Source organism: Cryptomeria japonica, chromosome 2 (genome assembly GCF_030272615.1).
Source record: "Cryptomeria japonica chromosome 2, Sugi_1.0, whole genome shotgun sequence".
Lineage (NCBI taxonomy): Eukaryota > Viridiplantae > Streptophyta > Pinopsida > Cupressales > Cupressaceae > Cryptomeria > Cryptomeria japonica.
In genome coordinates this window covers 520,799,737-520,814,978 of record NC_081406.1, presented here as the reverse complement: position 1 = coordinate 520,814,978, position 15,242 = coordinate 520,799,737, and positions in this window count along the sequence as shown.

The following is a 15,242-nucleotide window of genomic DNA, read 5'->3' as shown; positions in this document are numbered from 1 at the left end:
GCAAAACAAGCTAAGGAAGAAAGCCTTAGGGGAAAGTTTGAAGACATGCAGATGGTTGAAGGAGAGACCATTCAACAATATGGAATACAAATCAAAACTATTGTTGGAGATATCAAGAGTGCAGGAGGTAAAATTGATGATTCTACTGTTGTTAGAAAATTCTTGAGATCCTTATTACCAATCTATGTAATAAGGGTTGCTGCTATTCAGGAGTTGAGGTCAATAGACAAGAATAAGGTATCCCTAGAATCCATCATTGCAAAGTTGATAGCCTATAAGCTAAATATTTTTTATGGCAGTATTCAAAAGATTGAATCAACTTTTAGAGCATTTGCTGCACCATCTAGAAAAGAAAAAGAAGCAAGCACTAGTGGTGAACCAAGACAGAGCAAAGAAATGGATGATGAGGAGATCCTGATGGAATTTGAAGCTCTTCTTACCAAGAGACTTCCTAAGGGAACCAGTAAATACAGAGGTAAGCTCCCTTTGAAATGCTTTCCTTGTAATTGGGTAGGACACATTGTTGTAAACTGTCTTAATGGTGATAAAGAGAACAAATCGAAAAGGTTCAAGAAGTTCAAAGGAGGAAACTGGAGAAACTATTTTGTAGCAGTTGATGAAGGTGTCACTGATGAGGAATCTAAAGATGAAGAAAATGAAGATATTGTGTTTGTTGCAGTCAAAGAAAATGTGTTAGACAAGAAGGCTCTTGTCTCCCACTTTGATAATTCCAATGAGTGGATTATTGATAGCGGTTGTTCTCACCATATGACTAGTGACCAGAGCAAGTTTCTATCTCTGGAAGAGTATGATGGTGGTGTGGTTCATTTTGGTAATGATGCACCGTGTATGGTCAAAGGCAGAGGGTCCATCTCTCTAAATGGAAAGAGCAGTGCTGACAATGTTTATTGGGTGGAAGGTCTCAGACACAACCTACTGAGTGTTGCCCAGTTGAATGATAGTGGACTCACTCTGGAATTCAAAAATGGAGTGTGCAAAATCAAAGGAAAGAATGGTAAACTGATGTCCACCGGTATGTAGACCAAAGGTAACCTATTTCAGCTGAATGCTTATATAAGTACATGTCTTATGGCTAGATTTGATGATAGCTGGATATGGCATAGGAGACTCTACCATGTAAACTTTGATAGCATAGTGAAGGCCAATAAGATTAAGGCAGTTAGAGGACTACCGGTGCTGAGCAAATAAAAAAATCCTCTGTGCAAAGAGTGTCAACTGGGGAAAATGTCTTCCTCGACCTTCAAAGGTAAATCTTTCACTGCGGACAATTTACTTGATCTTGTGCATACTAATTTGTGTAGTCCTATGAAAACTAGGAGTGTGCAGGGAGATAGGTATTTTATGATTCTTACAAATGATTTCTCAAGAATGATGTGGGTCACATTCTTGAAGGATAAGTCTGAAGCCTTTGGAAAGTTCAAAGCTTTCAGAGCACTGGTAGAAAAGGAAAGTGGTAGAAGAATCAAATGCCTAAGAACTGATCAAGGAGGGGAATTCACTTCTAGTGAATTCAACAAATATTGTGAAGAGAATGGAATCAAGAGGCAAATATCTACCCCCCGGACTCCACATCAGATTGGCTTAGCAAAAAGAAACAACTGGACTGTGGTTGAAGTGGCTAGAACTATGTTGATCCAAGGAAAGGTTGCTCACACCTTTTGGAGAGAAGCGGTGAGCACTGCAGTCTACACAATGAACCGAGTACTCATCAAGAAAGGAAAGGATAAGACTCCTTATGAGTATTGGACTGGTAAGACACCAGTGGTAAGCTACTTTAGAGTATTTGGTAGCAAATTTTATATCAAGAGAAGTGAACATCTGAGTAAGTTTGATGCAAAATGTGATGAGGGAATATTCCTAAGATACTCCACCAAGAGTAAAGCTCTCAAATATTTCAATAGTAGGACTCAGAGAATCATCTAAAACATCAATGTTAGGATTGATGAAAACTCTGAGAAACCTGAGGAAACCGGTAGTGAGCATGTAGGAGATGAACTAGTAGTAACCTTCTAGGAACCGGTTGCAAATCTGCTCAGTACCAGTAACCGTGCTCCTACACCAGTAGATGTTGATGCTGATGAAGATGAGGATGAAGAAGAAAAGCAAGAGGAATCTATTAAGAATATACCTAGGTATGTCAAACTCAATCATGATCCAAAGAAAATCATAGGAGACAAAGATGCAGGAATTCTTACAAGAAGAAAGGTCAGAGAAAGCTCATGTATGATCTCTGAATTTGAGCCTAAATCATTCAAAGAGGCACATAAAGATGAAGGCTAGATCAAGGCAATGGAAGAAGAACTTGACCAGATAGAGAAGAATGGTACATGGTCTTTGGTACCCAGACCAGAGCATAAAAATGTCATTGGAACCAAATGGGTCTTCAGAAATAAGCTGAATGAGGATGGGACAGTGGTAAGGAACAAGGCCATACTAGTGTGTAAAGGATATGCCCAAGAAGAAGGGGAAGACTATGGAGAAACCTTTTCTCCAGTAGCAAGATTGGAAGGAGTTCGTATGCTTCTTGTATATGCAGCTTTTAAAGGATTCAAGGTATACCAAATGGATGTAAAATCTGCATTCCTAAATGAAATACTTGAAGAGGAGGTGTATATAGAGCAGCCAGATGGGTTTGCCCTATCAGAAGATAGTGACATGGTGTGTAGGATACATAAAGCCTTGTATGGACTGAAGCAGACACTTAACGCATGGCATGAATGCTTGCACTCCCATCTTGTAAAGATTGAATTTGAAAGAACAAGTGAAGATAGAAATATCTACTTGAAATCAGAAGGAAATCAGATTCTGATTTATGAAGTATTTGTTTATGACATAATCTTTGGTGGAGATGACAAGATGAGTCATGACTTTGCACATGATATGAAAAAGGAGTTTGAGATGTCACTCATAGGGGAGACTAAGTTCTTCATTGGACTGCAGATTCAGCAAATGAAAGATGGAATCTTTATTACTCAGTCCAAGTATGTCAAACAGGTGTTGAAGACCTTTGGCATGGAAGACAACAAACCGGTTGGTACACCAATGGTGACCGGTTACAAACTATCAAAAGAGGATGACTCAGCATTGGTAAATGAGAAGGATTACTGATCAATGATTGGTAAGTTTCATTATGTAGTGCATAGCAAACCGGACATTGCACATGTAGTGGGGATTATCGCTCAGTTTTAGAAAAGCCCAAGAGAATCCCACTTGGTAGCAATCAAGCAGATTCTTAGATATCTGAAGGGAACAATTGACTATAGATTATGGTATCCATACAATAGTGATTTCAACCTAAAAGTGTTCACAGATGCTAACTAGGTTGGTAATGTGGATGGATGAGTTAAAAGCAGAGTTGTATCTCTTAGTCTACAATAGAAGCGGAGTATGTTGCAACTTTTATGAATTGCACCCAAACTATTTGGATGAAGCATGTATTGAATGGCTTCAAAGTTCTTGTATCTGAACTAGTAAGTATATTTTGTGGCAATACAAGTGCAATTAACATCTCCAAGAATCCGGTTTTGCATGCTAGAACTAAGCACTTTGAACTCAAGTATCATTTCTTGAGGGAAAAGGTTCAGAAAAAAGAGGTGGTATTGGAACATGTTTCCAGTAAGGAGCAGTTAGCAAACATATTCACCAATCCTCTACTGAAGGCTAGATTTACCTATCTGAGAGGTGAATTAGGGGTGCTGCCCCTTCAAGAGGTAAACTAAAGCTTAGTGCTCCACATTAGTGATTTCATACTTTGCTATATCTTTTTCAGGATTGATGTGTTGAAAGATGCTACTCCTCAGGGGGAGCAGCATAGTGGAATAGGGAAACTTGTGCCTCCACTTTGGCATTGTTGTCAAAGGGGGAGAAGATGTGAATTGAAGAAGATATCCGCAACATTAAGGAGAAGATGTGATGTAGAAAGACAGATATCTTTGTATATTGCCATCAATGCCAAAGGGGGAGATTGTTGGCATATGCGCAGAGTATGTTGACATGATGATATTGGGTTGTCATTGATGTCAATATGCTGAAGAGTGAACGGGTATGTTGTTGAGAACCGGTATATGTGAAACAGTGAACCGATATGTTTGTTCATTCAAGTGAACTGGTATATTGAAAGGTGAACCGGTATATAGAATGTTTTCTATCAAGGTTTAATATGGTATGACTACCGGTTGGTAGTCTCAGCTTCAGGGTTTCTGGTTGAAGTGTTTCAAGCCTGTGTGATTCAATGGATGGCATTGTGTGATGAGTTAGTAGTGTAATGGAGATCAGATCATGTTGCCACATCAGCCTCATGCGTGTGAAGGATCTTGTATGAAGGAGATTGATCCTATCTACCTTGGGAATGTGTGAAGCCTCTACAAATGGTGGAGATCACGTGATGGGTTATCACCTCCATGAAGCGGTGAAGAACGAATGATGGAGAACGTCTTGAGATCTGTTCAAGACTGTTGTATTCAAATGCAAAGTGTTCAATGGTCAGGATTGAACCGACTGAATTGCTCAACCTAAATGTTTAGGGTTTAGGGTTTATGCTACCGACCTATCTATTTCCTATAAGGTCGATGATGTGTTTCATGTTGAAGTTGTTGGAAAATGTTGTGTGTGTATCTAAGTGCAAAGATACGTGATTCTTGCCAGACTAGATAAGAGGGTTGATACTTGTAGAGTGTGTATGCAGAAGAAAGGAACTAAAGTGGATCTGTATTGGAATTGAGTGCTATTACTAGATCATTGTAACACCTGTTGATCTCTAACCACTTCAACAGTTGGAAAATCCCTTAACAGGGTAGTTTTAACCAGCTTGCTATAAATCCTTTAACAGGGTGACTCAAAGCCATTGGGTTCATGAAATCGTCTAACAAGGTAACCTCTAACAGGGTTTAACCCTTAACTGGGTATTTTAGCCATCCCTTAACCGGGTGATCCCTAACAAGATTGGTTCCTGACAGAACCTGTTGTAATAGTCTTTAATCAGACTAGGCTCCTAACAGAGCGGACTTCTAAAGAGTTCAAGAACAACTTGTGGGTATTCATCCCCACAGTGGTTTTTCCCAATTAGGTTTCCACATGAAAAATATGTGTCATATGTGATGTCTTTTTCATGTGATGCTTTGTTGTTTTCTGTCAAGTGGTGAATCATGTTGATCTAGCATGTTATTATATTTTTGATGATAGATTATCTATTTATGCACAAGGATAATGTGGGAATGAGGGTGTAGGTTGTGTGGAAAGATAAGTGTTTCTGGTTTATATCTTTCCCAATATCATTGTGCTTAACCGGTAGTAATCTGATTCATGACCGGTGTTAGTGATTGCTAGTCAAGTTCACTATTTGCAGTCAAACCGGTTCAGGAAAAGTTTTTGTGCCTGTACTGATTCACCCCCCCTCTCAGTACCAGTTTAGTACTCACTGTTCATCATTGAGTTATCACACCATGACTTGGTGACCAAATGGTGGGGCCCGCTAAGGAAGCATGCAGTTGGAAGCACACCATCAACCATGGAAATAACTGTTGCATTTCTAGCCTGATGACCTAATGGAAACCGTTGAGGGAGTGCACAATATAGAAGATGCCATCAGACATCTGAGTAAGTATTCTGATGCTACTCTGATGAACCGATAGAAAAGCATGTTGTTATGCGAGTGCACCATCGACTGTCAGTACAAAATATTTAGAAGCTAAGCTCGATAGCCAAATAAGAAGGTGCACCAATTGTGAACTCTCTGTAGATGAATGACTCAAAAGTGGGCCAAGTCCGATAGCGTCCAGGTGGAATCAGTGGAAAGAAAAGGAGAAGTCATCGAGTAGTGAGTTGCAGTTTTGAAAGAGTTTCTCTCTCAGATAGTTTTGAGGAGAAGCTTAGAATTAATAACATACGATCCATCTTGGAGCCAAAAAGAATTCAAAATTTGAATTTTTGGAAGCTTTTGTATAAGTTTGTTTTTTATCACTCTAGGATAGGAGGGAGAGAGTTCTGAGAATTAAAAAGTTTTAGAGTTTGACATACTTGTGTAGAAACAGTTTTCATGCTTCTGTAACTCATTTTTTGGAGTATTTTTTTAAATTTGTAATGCAGAAAGTTCCTCATTTTCAATAAAGAAGTTGAATTCCTCCTTAAATACTTTTCTCTAAGTGTTATGATTGTGAGCATTTTGGTTAAAATTTTGTGATTCTTTTGTAGAATCCTTCATTTTATCTTAGTTTCTTTAGATGCTTAGGGCTTAGGTACATTTTATAGTGTAGGTCTTTGATTGTGTATGTGATTCTGTTGCATCAAAATTGTGAGAACATTATTATTCTCCTTTTTGTGAACATCAGTAAGCTAGCCTTTCAAGAGAATCATTTATGAAAACATGTATGTTTGAGTTGTGAGTTTAAGCAACTTCAATAGTTGATTATCTCGTGGATTTGTAAGTAGTTTGCAGGTCTTTTATCATTGGTGGATCACCTAGTAGTAGTTAAATTTTAGTTTTTATGCATATCCTTCTTTCCTTTTTTCAGAAATTCAAGTAAGCTTTTTAGGTGATCAAATAGGAAGCCAACCTATAATCTAGAGGTTTGCTCTCATAATAGGATACCCACGGCCTGAGAGTAGTCCAATGTGTCACGGGATTGCAGGAATTTCAAGCTTGCATCAGGTGCAAATCCCCGTGACAACAATTTTTGGCATGCCCACTAGGACCATTGGACTTTATTGTTCATAGAAGGCCACTGTATGTTGCTTGGTGTGTGCAATAGTAAATCATTTTTCACACCTGGTGACTCACAAATCTTTGGTATTTTAGCAGTCCAAGCTTCCTAGCATATGAGAAAATACCAGACTAGGCAAATTTTAGCCTCATTCAATCATACCTAGCTATCACCCCCAAAAAGGAGAGCTAGGGTAGTTAATAAAGTTCCAGATCTAGCAGTTGGTGTGTTGCCTGTTAGTTATATTTCTTACCCTGTTGTTACAGCTTATAGTAATCCACTTTTTTCAAGTTCTTCTAATCAGAATACACCAAGCATGGCTCTCCCTAGGGTACATCCATTTGTGTCTTTTAATCAGGGTAGTCCTTTAAATCTTGTTCAACATGATGATATACCAACAACAACACTTAAGAGCTTGCCATTTTTCATTGGAGATGATTAAACAACGATTGTTGAACACATTAGAGATATGGCTTCCTTGTGTGGAGTACATCATATCATTGCAGAGAATGTTGCATTAAGACTTTTGGCAGCCTCTTTCAAAGGGAAAGCCCTTCAGTGGTTCCAATATCCCTGTAGTTCCACCCGTTATAGTTGCTATACCTTTTTTTCCAACTTATAATGCTCAAGAGCATGCTGTCCCTAGTCATTTGCAAGAGATAATTAGTATTAAGGAGCAAAAAGATAATTTATAAAAGACTTTGCAAAATTTTAGTAATGAGTTGGTTAATATCAAGAAAGCCCAAACTCAACCAACTTACCAAATTCCTTTCCAAGCTCCCTACCAGGCCTCATACCAGCCAAACTCTCAAGGTCAAAGGAGGAATTTTAACCAAAGGCCCTTTCAACAGTATAATCCTAATACACCTAGTTCCTCAAGGGAGATTGTTCCAGTCTAGAACAACTTGGTAGCTAACTATGAGTGGTGTTTTCCTTGTAGCCAGTCATATAACCAATCTACATGCTCCAATGGTGTGTTGAAGCAGGCATTAATGGTGAAAAATAGTGTTATTGTTCCAAGAAATCAGTCTCAGGAGGTTAATGAACAACAATTTGCACCCATGGAACATGATAGTCCTGATGTTACTTTGATGAATTGGAAAGGTGAGGAGTTATCTGGGGTTAATCAACCTCAAAATTAGTCATACATCCCTGTAGCAGCCAATGGAAGATCCAAGAAAAGGGCTGTTGATATGGGGCAGTAGACTAATAAGAATAATAATCAGCCTTTCTCAAGTACCCAAGCTCAGGCAAGGTCTCTCTCTGCTCAAAATACACAGATTCTTCAGAGATCACAACCTGTGGTGACCAAAGATCAACCAAAAATCCAACCTCAGCCAACACAAATCCAAAAGGACGTTGTTTCTACTAAGGGACAATAGAAGGTTAGTATGACTGATTTTAATATTTTGGATTAGTTGAAGAAAACCCATGTTAGCATGTCAATGTGGGATTCACTAGCCCTACCAGGGCAAAAAGATTTGTTACATGATGCTTTGTCTAACCATTCTTTGACTGCCCAACCATCTAATCAAAAAACTTCAAAAGTTGTTCTTACTAATAAGCCTCAACAGAAGAGTGAACAACAATGCCAACAAAACAATAAATAAACCACCACCCTTTTATGTCACTCTAATCATTGGCCAGCACCTAGTGCACAACTGCATGATAAATTCAGGTGCAAGTAGCTCAGTCATGCTCAAGCAGTTGGTTGACCAATTAGGACTAACTTATGAGCCATTGAAAAAGGGTGTAGTGCAGTTAGATGGGACTGTTGTAAATACTATAGGAGTCATTAAAAACTTGAGTCTAACACTCCATGCTTGCCCCAATTTTTCTATTCTGCAAAATGTTTATGTGATAGACCTACGACCCTATTTTACAATTTACTTATGAAGAGACTTTATAGCCAATTAGGAGGTTATTTATCATCTGACTGGTCACATATGTTTTTTAGGACTAGGTATGGAACTAAAGTTACTATTAAATCAGAAGCTTTAACTAATGCTCGCATAGAACCCTATGTCCCTAGTGTTGTCAATGCCAATTTAACCATTCATGAGCAAGATGAGAAACCTATTCCACATGATCCAAGCACCCCTATTGATGACATTCCTGATATTATTTTGGATGAATGGGCAGCTAAGAATCTTGAGGAAGATCCTTTTAAAAATATGGATGAGGTAAGCCTTAGAGTCTATATGTTTCATGAACAAGGTTCTGTTGTCCCAAATTTGATTAAGGATGTTGGACAACAAGATAATCAACATCAAGATGAGCTTTGGAAGATCTATTTTGATGGTTCAAGAATTAATAATGGTGCTGGTGGTGGTTGTATGTTGGTTCAAGAATTAATAACTGATGATAGATATTATGTAGCTTTCAGGTTTTCTTTTAGCTGCACCAATAACATAGTAGAATATGAGGCCTTAATTTGGTCTATAATGGTAAAAGAAGAGAGGGATCAATTGTTTGTAGGTTTATGGTGACAGTGAATTGGTTGTCAACCAAGTAAGAGGTCTCCATACCACTAAGAATGATCTTTTGAAGTCTTATAAACATAGGGTATGGGATCTTATTGAAGATTTCCAAGCTTTCAATTTGTTGTCTATTCCTCAAAATTTTAATAAACATGTTGATAGACTTGCTACAATAGGAGCACAATATGATATTCCAAATGATATCAGCAATGTTAATGAACATCAATATGTAAAAGTGATTGTTCGGTCTTCCATTCCTAACAATGTTGATCATTGGCAAGTTTTTGATAGTGATCAGCAGATTATTAATTTTTTTAGGGAAGAGGTGGAATTTTCTAAGACCAACCAAGAAAATCTTAAGCAACAGTATGATGATCAGGTCATACAACTGAAAACAAACAAGCTACCTAAGGGTTTGGTCACATTGAAGTCAATTTTCAATGAGGATGATCAAGTGAGAAAAGAAAAATCCATCTTGTAGATCAAGGAGGAACATTATGAAAATATTGATATTTTTAAGGATAAGTTGTTAGAGCTTGGCAAGGTGTGTACTTTAGAGGAAAGACATGCATTTGTTTTATTGTGCCAAGAGTTTAGTGACATTTTTGCTTGGCAATATTTTGATTTAAAAGGTTTTGACCCTAGTATTTCCCAACATACCATAGAGATTGAGCTAAATACTAAACCTGTGAGGCAAAAATAGAGGCCTCTTAACCCAAAGCTTGAGCCTCTTATGGTCAAAGAACTTAATAAACTCATTGAGAGCAACATCATTTTCCTTATTAAACACATATGTTGGGTGCCAAACCTTATCCTAGTTAGGAAAAAGAATGGTGAAATTAGACTTTGTGTTGATTTTCAAGATCTCAATAGAGCCTCATTGAAGGATAGATATCTATTGCCCTCTATGGAGCAGATTCTACAAGTTGTTGTAGGTTCTGAGAGATTTTCCTTGCTAGATGGATTCTCAAGTTATAACCAATTTTTAGTGAACGAGGAAGACCAATTTAAGACAACATTTGCAACTAAATGGGGCACTATGGCATATAAAAAGATGCCATTTTGTTTGTCAAATGCTGGTGCCACTTTTCAATGTGTTATGGATATGGGATTTCATGGTTTGATGAATAAATTTGTACTTGTTTATTTGGATGATATCACTATTTATTCTAAAAATTCAGTTGAATACCTAGCTCACCTATGGTATATCTCTTAACCCAAAGAAATGTGTGTTTTTTGTTCATGAGGGTAAGCTTATGAGATATGTGGTGTCAAAAGAAGGTATTACTATTGATCCAGAGAGAGTAAGTGTTATTCTTTCCTTACCTCTACCAACACATAAGAAAGGCTTGCAAAGCTTCTTGGGTAGGATTAATTTTGTTAGGAGGTTTAATCCAGATATTGCAAAATTATTAAAACCTCTAACTTCTATGTTGAAAAAGGACATTCCTTTTAGCTGGTCTAAGGATGGGAAGAGGAGTTTTGAGCTTATAAAAGAGGCACTTGTAGTTGCTCCTACTTTGTGGAACCTAGATTTCTCAAAAGATTTTATTTTGTATGCTTATGGCAGTATTGACAGCATCTCAGCTATGTTGGTTCAAGAAAATGAACATGGTTTGGAGCAACCTTTGGCCTTTTTCAGTCAAGGCCTTAAGGATTATGAGGAGAAATATTCTTTTGTTGAAAAACATGTTCTTGTTGTTGTTAGAAGTTTGAAAAAGTTAAAGCATATGTTGTCTAATAGTAGGATTAAGTTGATGGTTTCTCACCCCTCAATTAAAGAGTTTTTGCTCAACAAAGACTTAAATGATAAGAGAGCTGGCTGGGTGACTAAGGTGATGGAATTTGATGTTGATATTAAGGTCACCAAGCTAGTCAGAGGTAAGAGATTGTGTGAGGAGCTTGTTGATCACACAAACAATAGTAAAGAGGATGAGGAGAAGGTAGTTTTAGCCCTCCAAGACAAAGAACAAGTAGTTGTTCTTGTCCCTCCTACTAGTTGGGTACAAGAAATGACTCATTTCTTGCTGACCGGTGAGTGTCCTCATGGACTGAGTAAGTCAAGAAGAAGGTATTATATACTTTAGTCCAATCCCTATGTACTCTTGAATGGTTTTCTATTTAGAAAGGATTTTCATGGTGTATTATTGAGATGCATAGATGTTGATCAAGTTGATAAGGTATTGCATGAGTTTCATGAAGGATCAACAGGAGGACACTTTTTATCAAGAGCTACAGCTCTAAAAGTTATGAAAGAAGGCTATTATTGGCCTAATTTGTTCAGAGATGCACATTCCTAGGTTAGAAAGTGTAAATAATGTGTCATATTTGCAGGAAAAAAGAGGTTGGTATTGTTGCCATTGCAGTCTATTTGAGTAGAACAACCCTTTATAAAGTGGGGTTTGGATTTCATTGGAGTCATAAATCCACCTTCAAGTGTTGGTCACAAGTGGGTGCTCACAACCATTGATTATTTTACTAAGTGGACTGAGGCTATAATACTAAAGGAAGCAAATGAGACAACAATTTTGATTTTTTATGATGAGTTGATAACTAGATTTGGTGTCCCTGAATCTATAGTTTCAGATAACGCTCTTGCTTTTGTAGGGAGCTGAATATCTAACTGGGCAGTAAAGAATTGTGTTTATCTCAACACCTCATCGAAATATTACCTGTAGGGAAATGGACAAGCTGAGTCCACAAATAAGAATCTACTCCGAATCATCAAAAGGACCATGGAAGGAAATCAGTGAGCTTGGCACACCAAGCTCAAATCAGCCTTATGGGCTGATAGAATCACACCAAAGAGGTTCACTGGAATGTCTCCATACATGATTTTGTATGGGAAAGAAGAAAGGTTTCCTATTTCACTTGAATTTCCATCCCTTGATCTAGCTAACTAGCTTGATATGATTGATGAAGAGCCTATGACAGCAAGATTGGCTCAGCTGATTGAGCTACAGGAAGTTAGAAATAAGGCAATGAGGCAAATTGAGCATCACCAAGCTCAAATGAAAATATCTTTTGATAAGAGGGATTCTCCTAGAGTGTTGAAGTAAGGTGACATTGTCCTGAAATGGGATGAATTCGATGCTTTTTGGAGTGGGCCTTATATGATTTTTGAGTGCAAGCAACACAATGCCTTCTAGCTGTCTAAGTTGGATGGTAAAGTTGAACCAATCCCAGTCAATGGGATTCACCTCAAGCATTGCTTTTGAGGTATGCCTAAAAATTTGTACATATTTCAGTTTTTCTAGTGGTAATAGGTGCTTTGCATAGTAGGTCAATTTGTGTTTTTGTTTTCCCTAAGTGCCTAGTGCACAATTCAGAAGGAGTAATAGGGGTTATTCTGCTGCAATCCATCAAAGCTATAAAAGAGTCATGTCCATTATATGAAATAAGAAATATTTTTATTGGACAAGTTTTGAGGAGTCTTCAAAGTTCTTTTTGTGTCAGTTGTGTTTTCAAGTTTCTACAACTCTCAGTGACTTTGTGCCCAATAGATAGAGTTAGGCAGCTGGTCAGGATGTTTAGCAGGCAAACATATAGAAGATGTCACCAAACATGTTACCTATTTTCGCTACTAGCTCAATTAGGTAGATTGCATCCATGATTATTTGAAAGGAAAGAAAAAAGATTTCTATAATCAATTTCGTGGCAGAAAGATGTAGGAGATATCAGACCAATATGCCTCAGAAGGAGAAGCAAGTGCTAAGTATGGAAAGAATACATGTTTTTATCTAACATGTTTGCTTCATGTGTAGATACAGGAAGGATAGATTCAGTATGTGGGTTAAAATGTGGCTCCCATGAGGGTTGAGCCCAACATGCTGATGGAGATGGTTTTATTTGCAATTTTGAATTCTGCCTGATCGGCAAGACTTACCCCGATGAGCATAGGCATGAAATAAGAGTAATTGGGTATCGACACAAGATTTTTCATGCTAATCCGATGACTCGATGCAAGTCATCGGCCATTGGAAGGAAATTTTTTTATGTTGTCCTGATGACCCGATGGAAAGACCAAGTTAGAACCATTTGTCCCACATTGGCTGTAGGGAGGAGCATTGCAGTTTTTAAAAAGCAAGGTCGCATATATTAAGTGTCAAAGCTTTCAGAATTTTGACAAAGCGCAGATTAGTGTTGGTGGGTTCCCCGAGTGCGTGTGCATCTCAAAACGGCCAAATTTTGTAGTAAAAGGATAAATTAATTGACGAGCAGGTTCAAGAAGATCAGACGGTGGTGCAAAGGATCCAACGACTATCGCTATGTCACAATGCAAAGATGCATGTTGGTTTATTCCCACAACTTGGTGACTAATGAGATGGAAAGACAACATGGCAAGTCAGACGGTGGCGAGCCTAGTAGCAAATGTGAGTGGCCCAAGCAAGGTAGAAGATCGAGCAAATTACTGAGATCCACCAGCAGATCAAGAAAGATTGGATGATGGAGGAACATTCTGGGGCTATTTATGACTATTGTTGTACCGCAGTTGTAAAGTGCCCGGAATGAATACCCTCATGACAGTGGTGCCAAGGTGGATCCCAAGGAGAAAATCACAAGGTTCCATGTGGGGATGACATGGCAAAACAAGTGGCATGTCATCAAGAGGATAATGTTGAGCAAACCTTGGTCATGATGGATCTCTAAATCATTTCACCGAAAGCTCGATTCCATCGATATAAGGTATTGGTAAAACTGAGGCTTCGATGAGACGTATAAGAAATTTGTCAAGGGAGGAAGTTTGGCCAAAAATGAACCAAGGCGGGCCCAGGTCCAAGTGGTGAGATAGACAAGTCTCATGAGAAAACCGATGGCTGACACGAGGTGACACCATGGCAGGAGAGAGAGCCGCTCAGTGGGGCTAAAGGTCGAGCAAGTTCATGCAGATCAACGATGATCGACATAGATCTAACAATAATCTCTATATCGTGATGAGAAGGTGCATGAACTGTATTCCCCGTGACTTGGTGACTGATGAGGTGGTAGTTGAGAGATAATTGATTTGGCGACAAGATGAAGATTTTACTGCTACTTACAAGGTTTGTGAAGGGTTTGGAAACCATTTTCATAGTGAATATGCAGATTACACCTCACAAGATGGCCTTTTGTTCAAGGGAGGACATCTATGTGTGCCTAAAGGGTCTATGAGGGAAAAATTGATGCAAGAGAAGCATAATGGATCCTTGAGTGGACATTTTGGTTTGAACAAGACCTTGGAACTTGTACAAAGATTCTACTTTTGGCATAAAATGCAAAAAGATATTAGAAGATATGTGGAGCAATGTGTGGTTTACCAAAGATCTAAGGGTACATCTTCCAATGCTGGTCTTTATCAACCTTTACCTATTCCCAACCGGACATGAGAGTGTGTAAGTATGGACTTTGTGGTTGGTTTGCCAAAAATCAAATAAGGTTTTGATAGCATCTATGTTGTGGTAGATAGGTTTAGTAAGATGGCTAATTTTATTCCATGCAAGGTCACTCATGATGCCAGCTACATTACTCATTTTTCAAAGAGATTATTAGGATTCATGGTTTACCTATTAGCATTGTGTCAGATAGGGATGCAAAGTTTATTGGTCATTTTTGGAAAACTTTGTGGCAAAGATTAGGTACTAATTTTTCTTTCAGTTCAACCTATTATCCCCAAATGGATGGTCAAACTGAGGTGGTCAATAGAACACTTGGGAATATACTTAGATGCCTAACAAAAGAGTATGGTTAAGCTTGGGATTAGATAATTCCTTATTTAAGGGCAGTCAGGTGTTGTCTTAGTGGACTTCATTCATTTTTTATCTAGTCTACTAATCAATTTAGACACCTCAACTCTCTAAGAGTGCTCCCAATCAAGATGTGCTCAGTGGTTGCTTAGGCATGGTTGAGATTCACAAGGGTAAATCCAACCTTCTACTCTTAAACTCCTAACAAATGTTTGTAGAGGTTGTGGTAGGTGTTTATGATGTTTCCCAAGGGTAATCAAATAGTTTTGAGTGGGGGTTTGATTCATTTTCCCATTGCTCCTTCCTTTTCCTATTTTCTA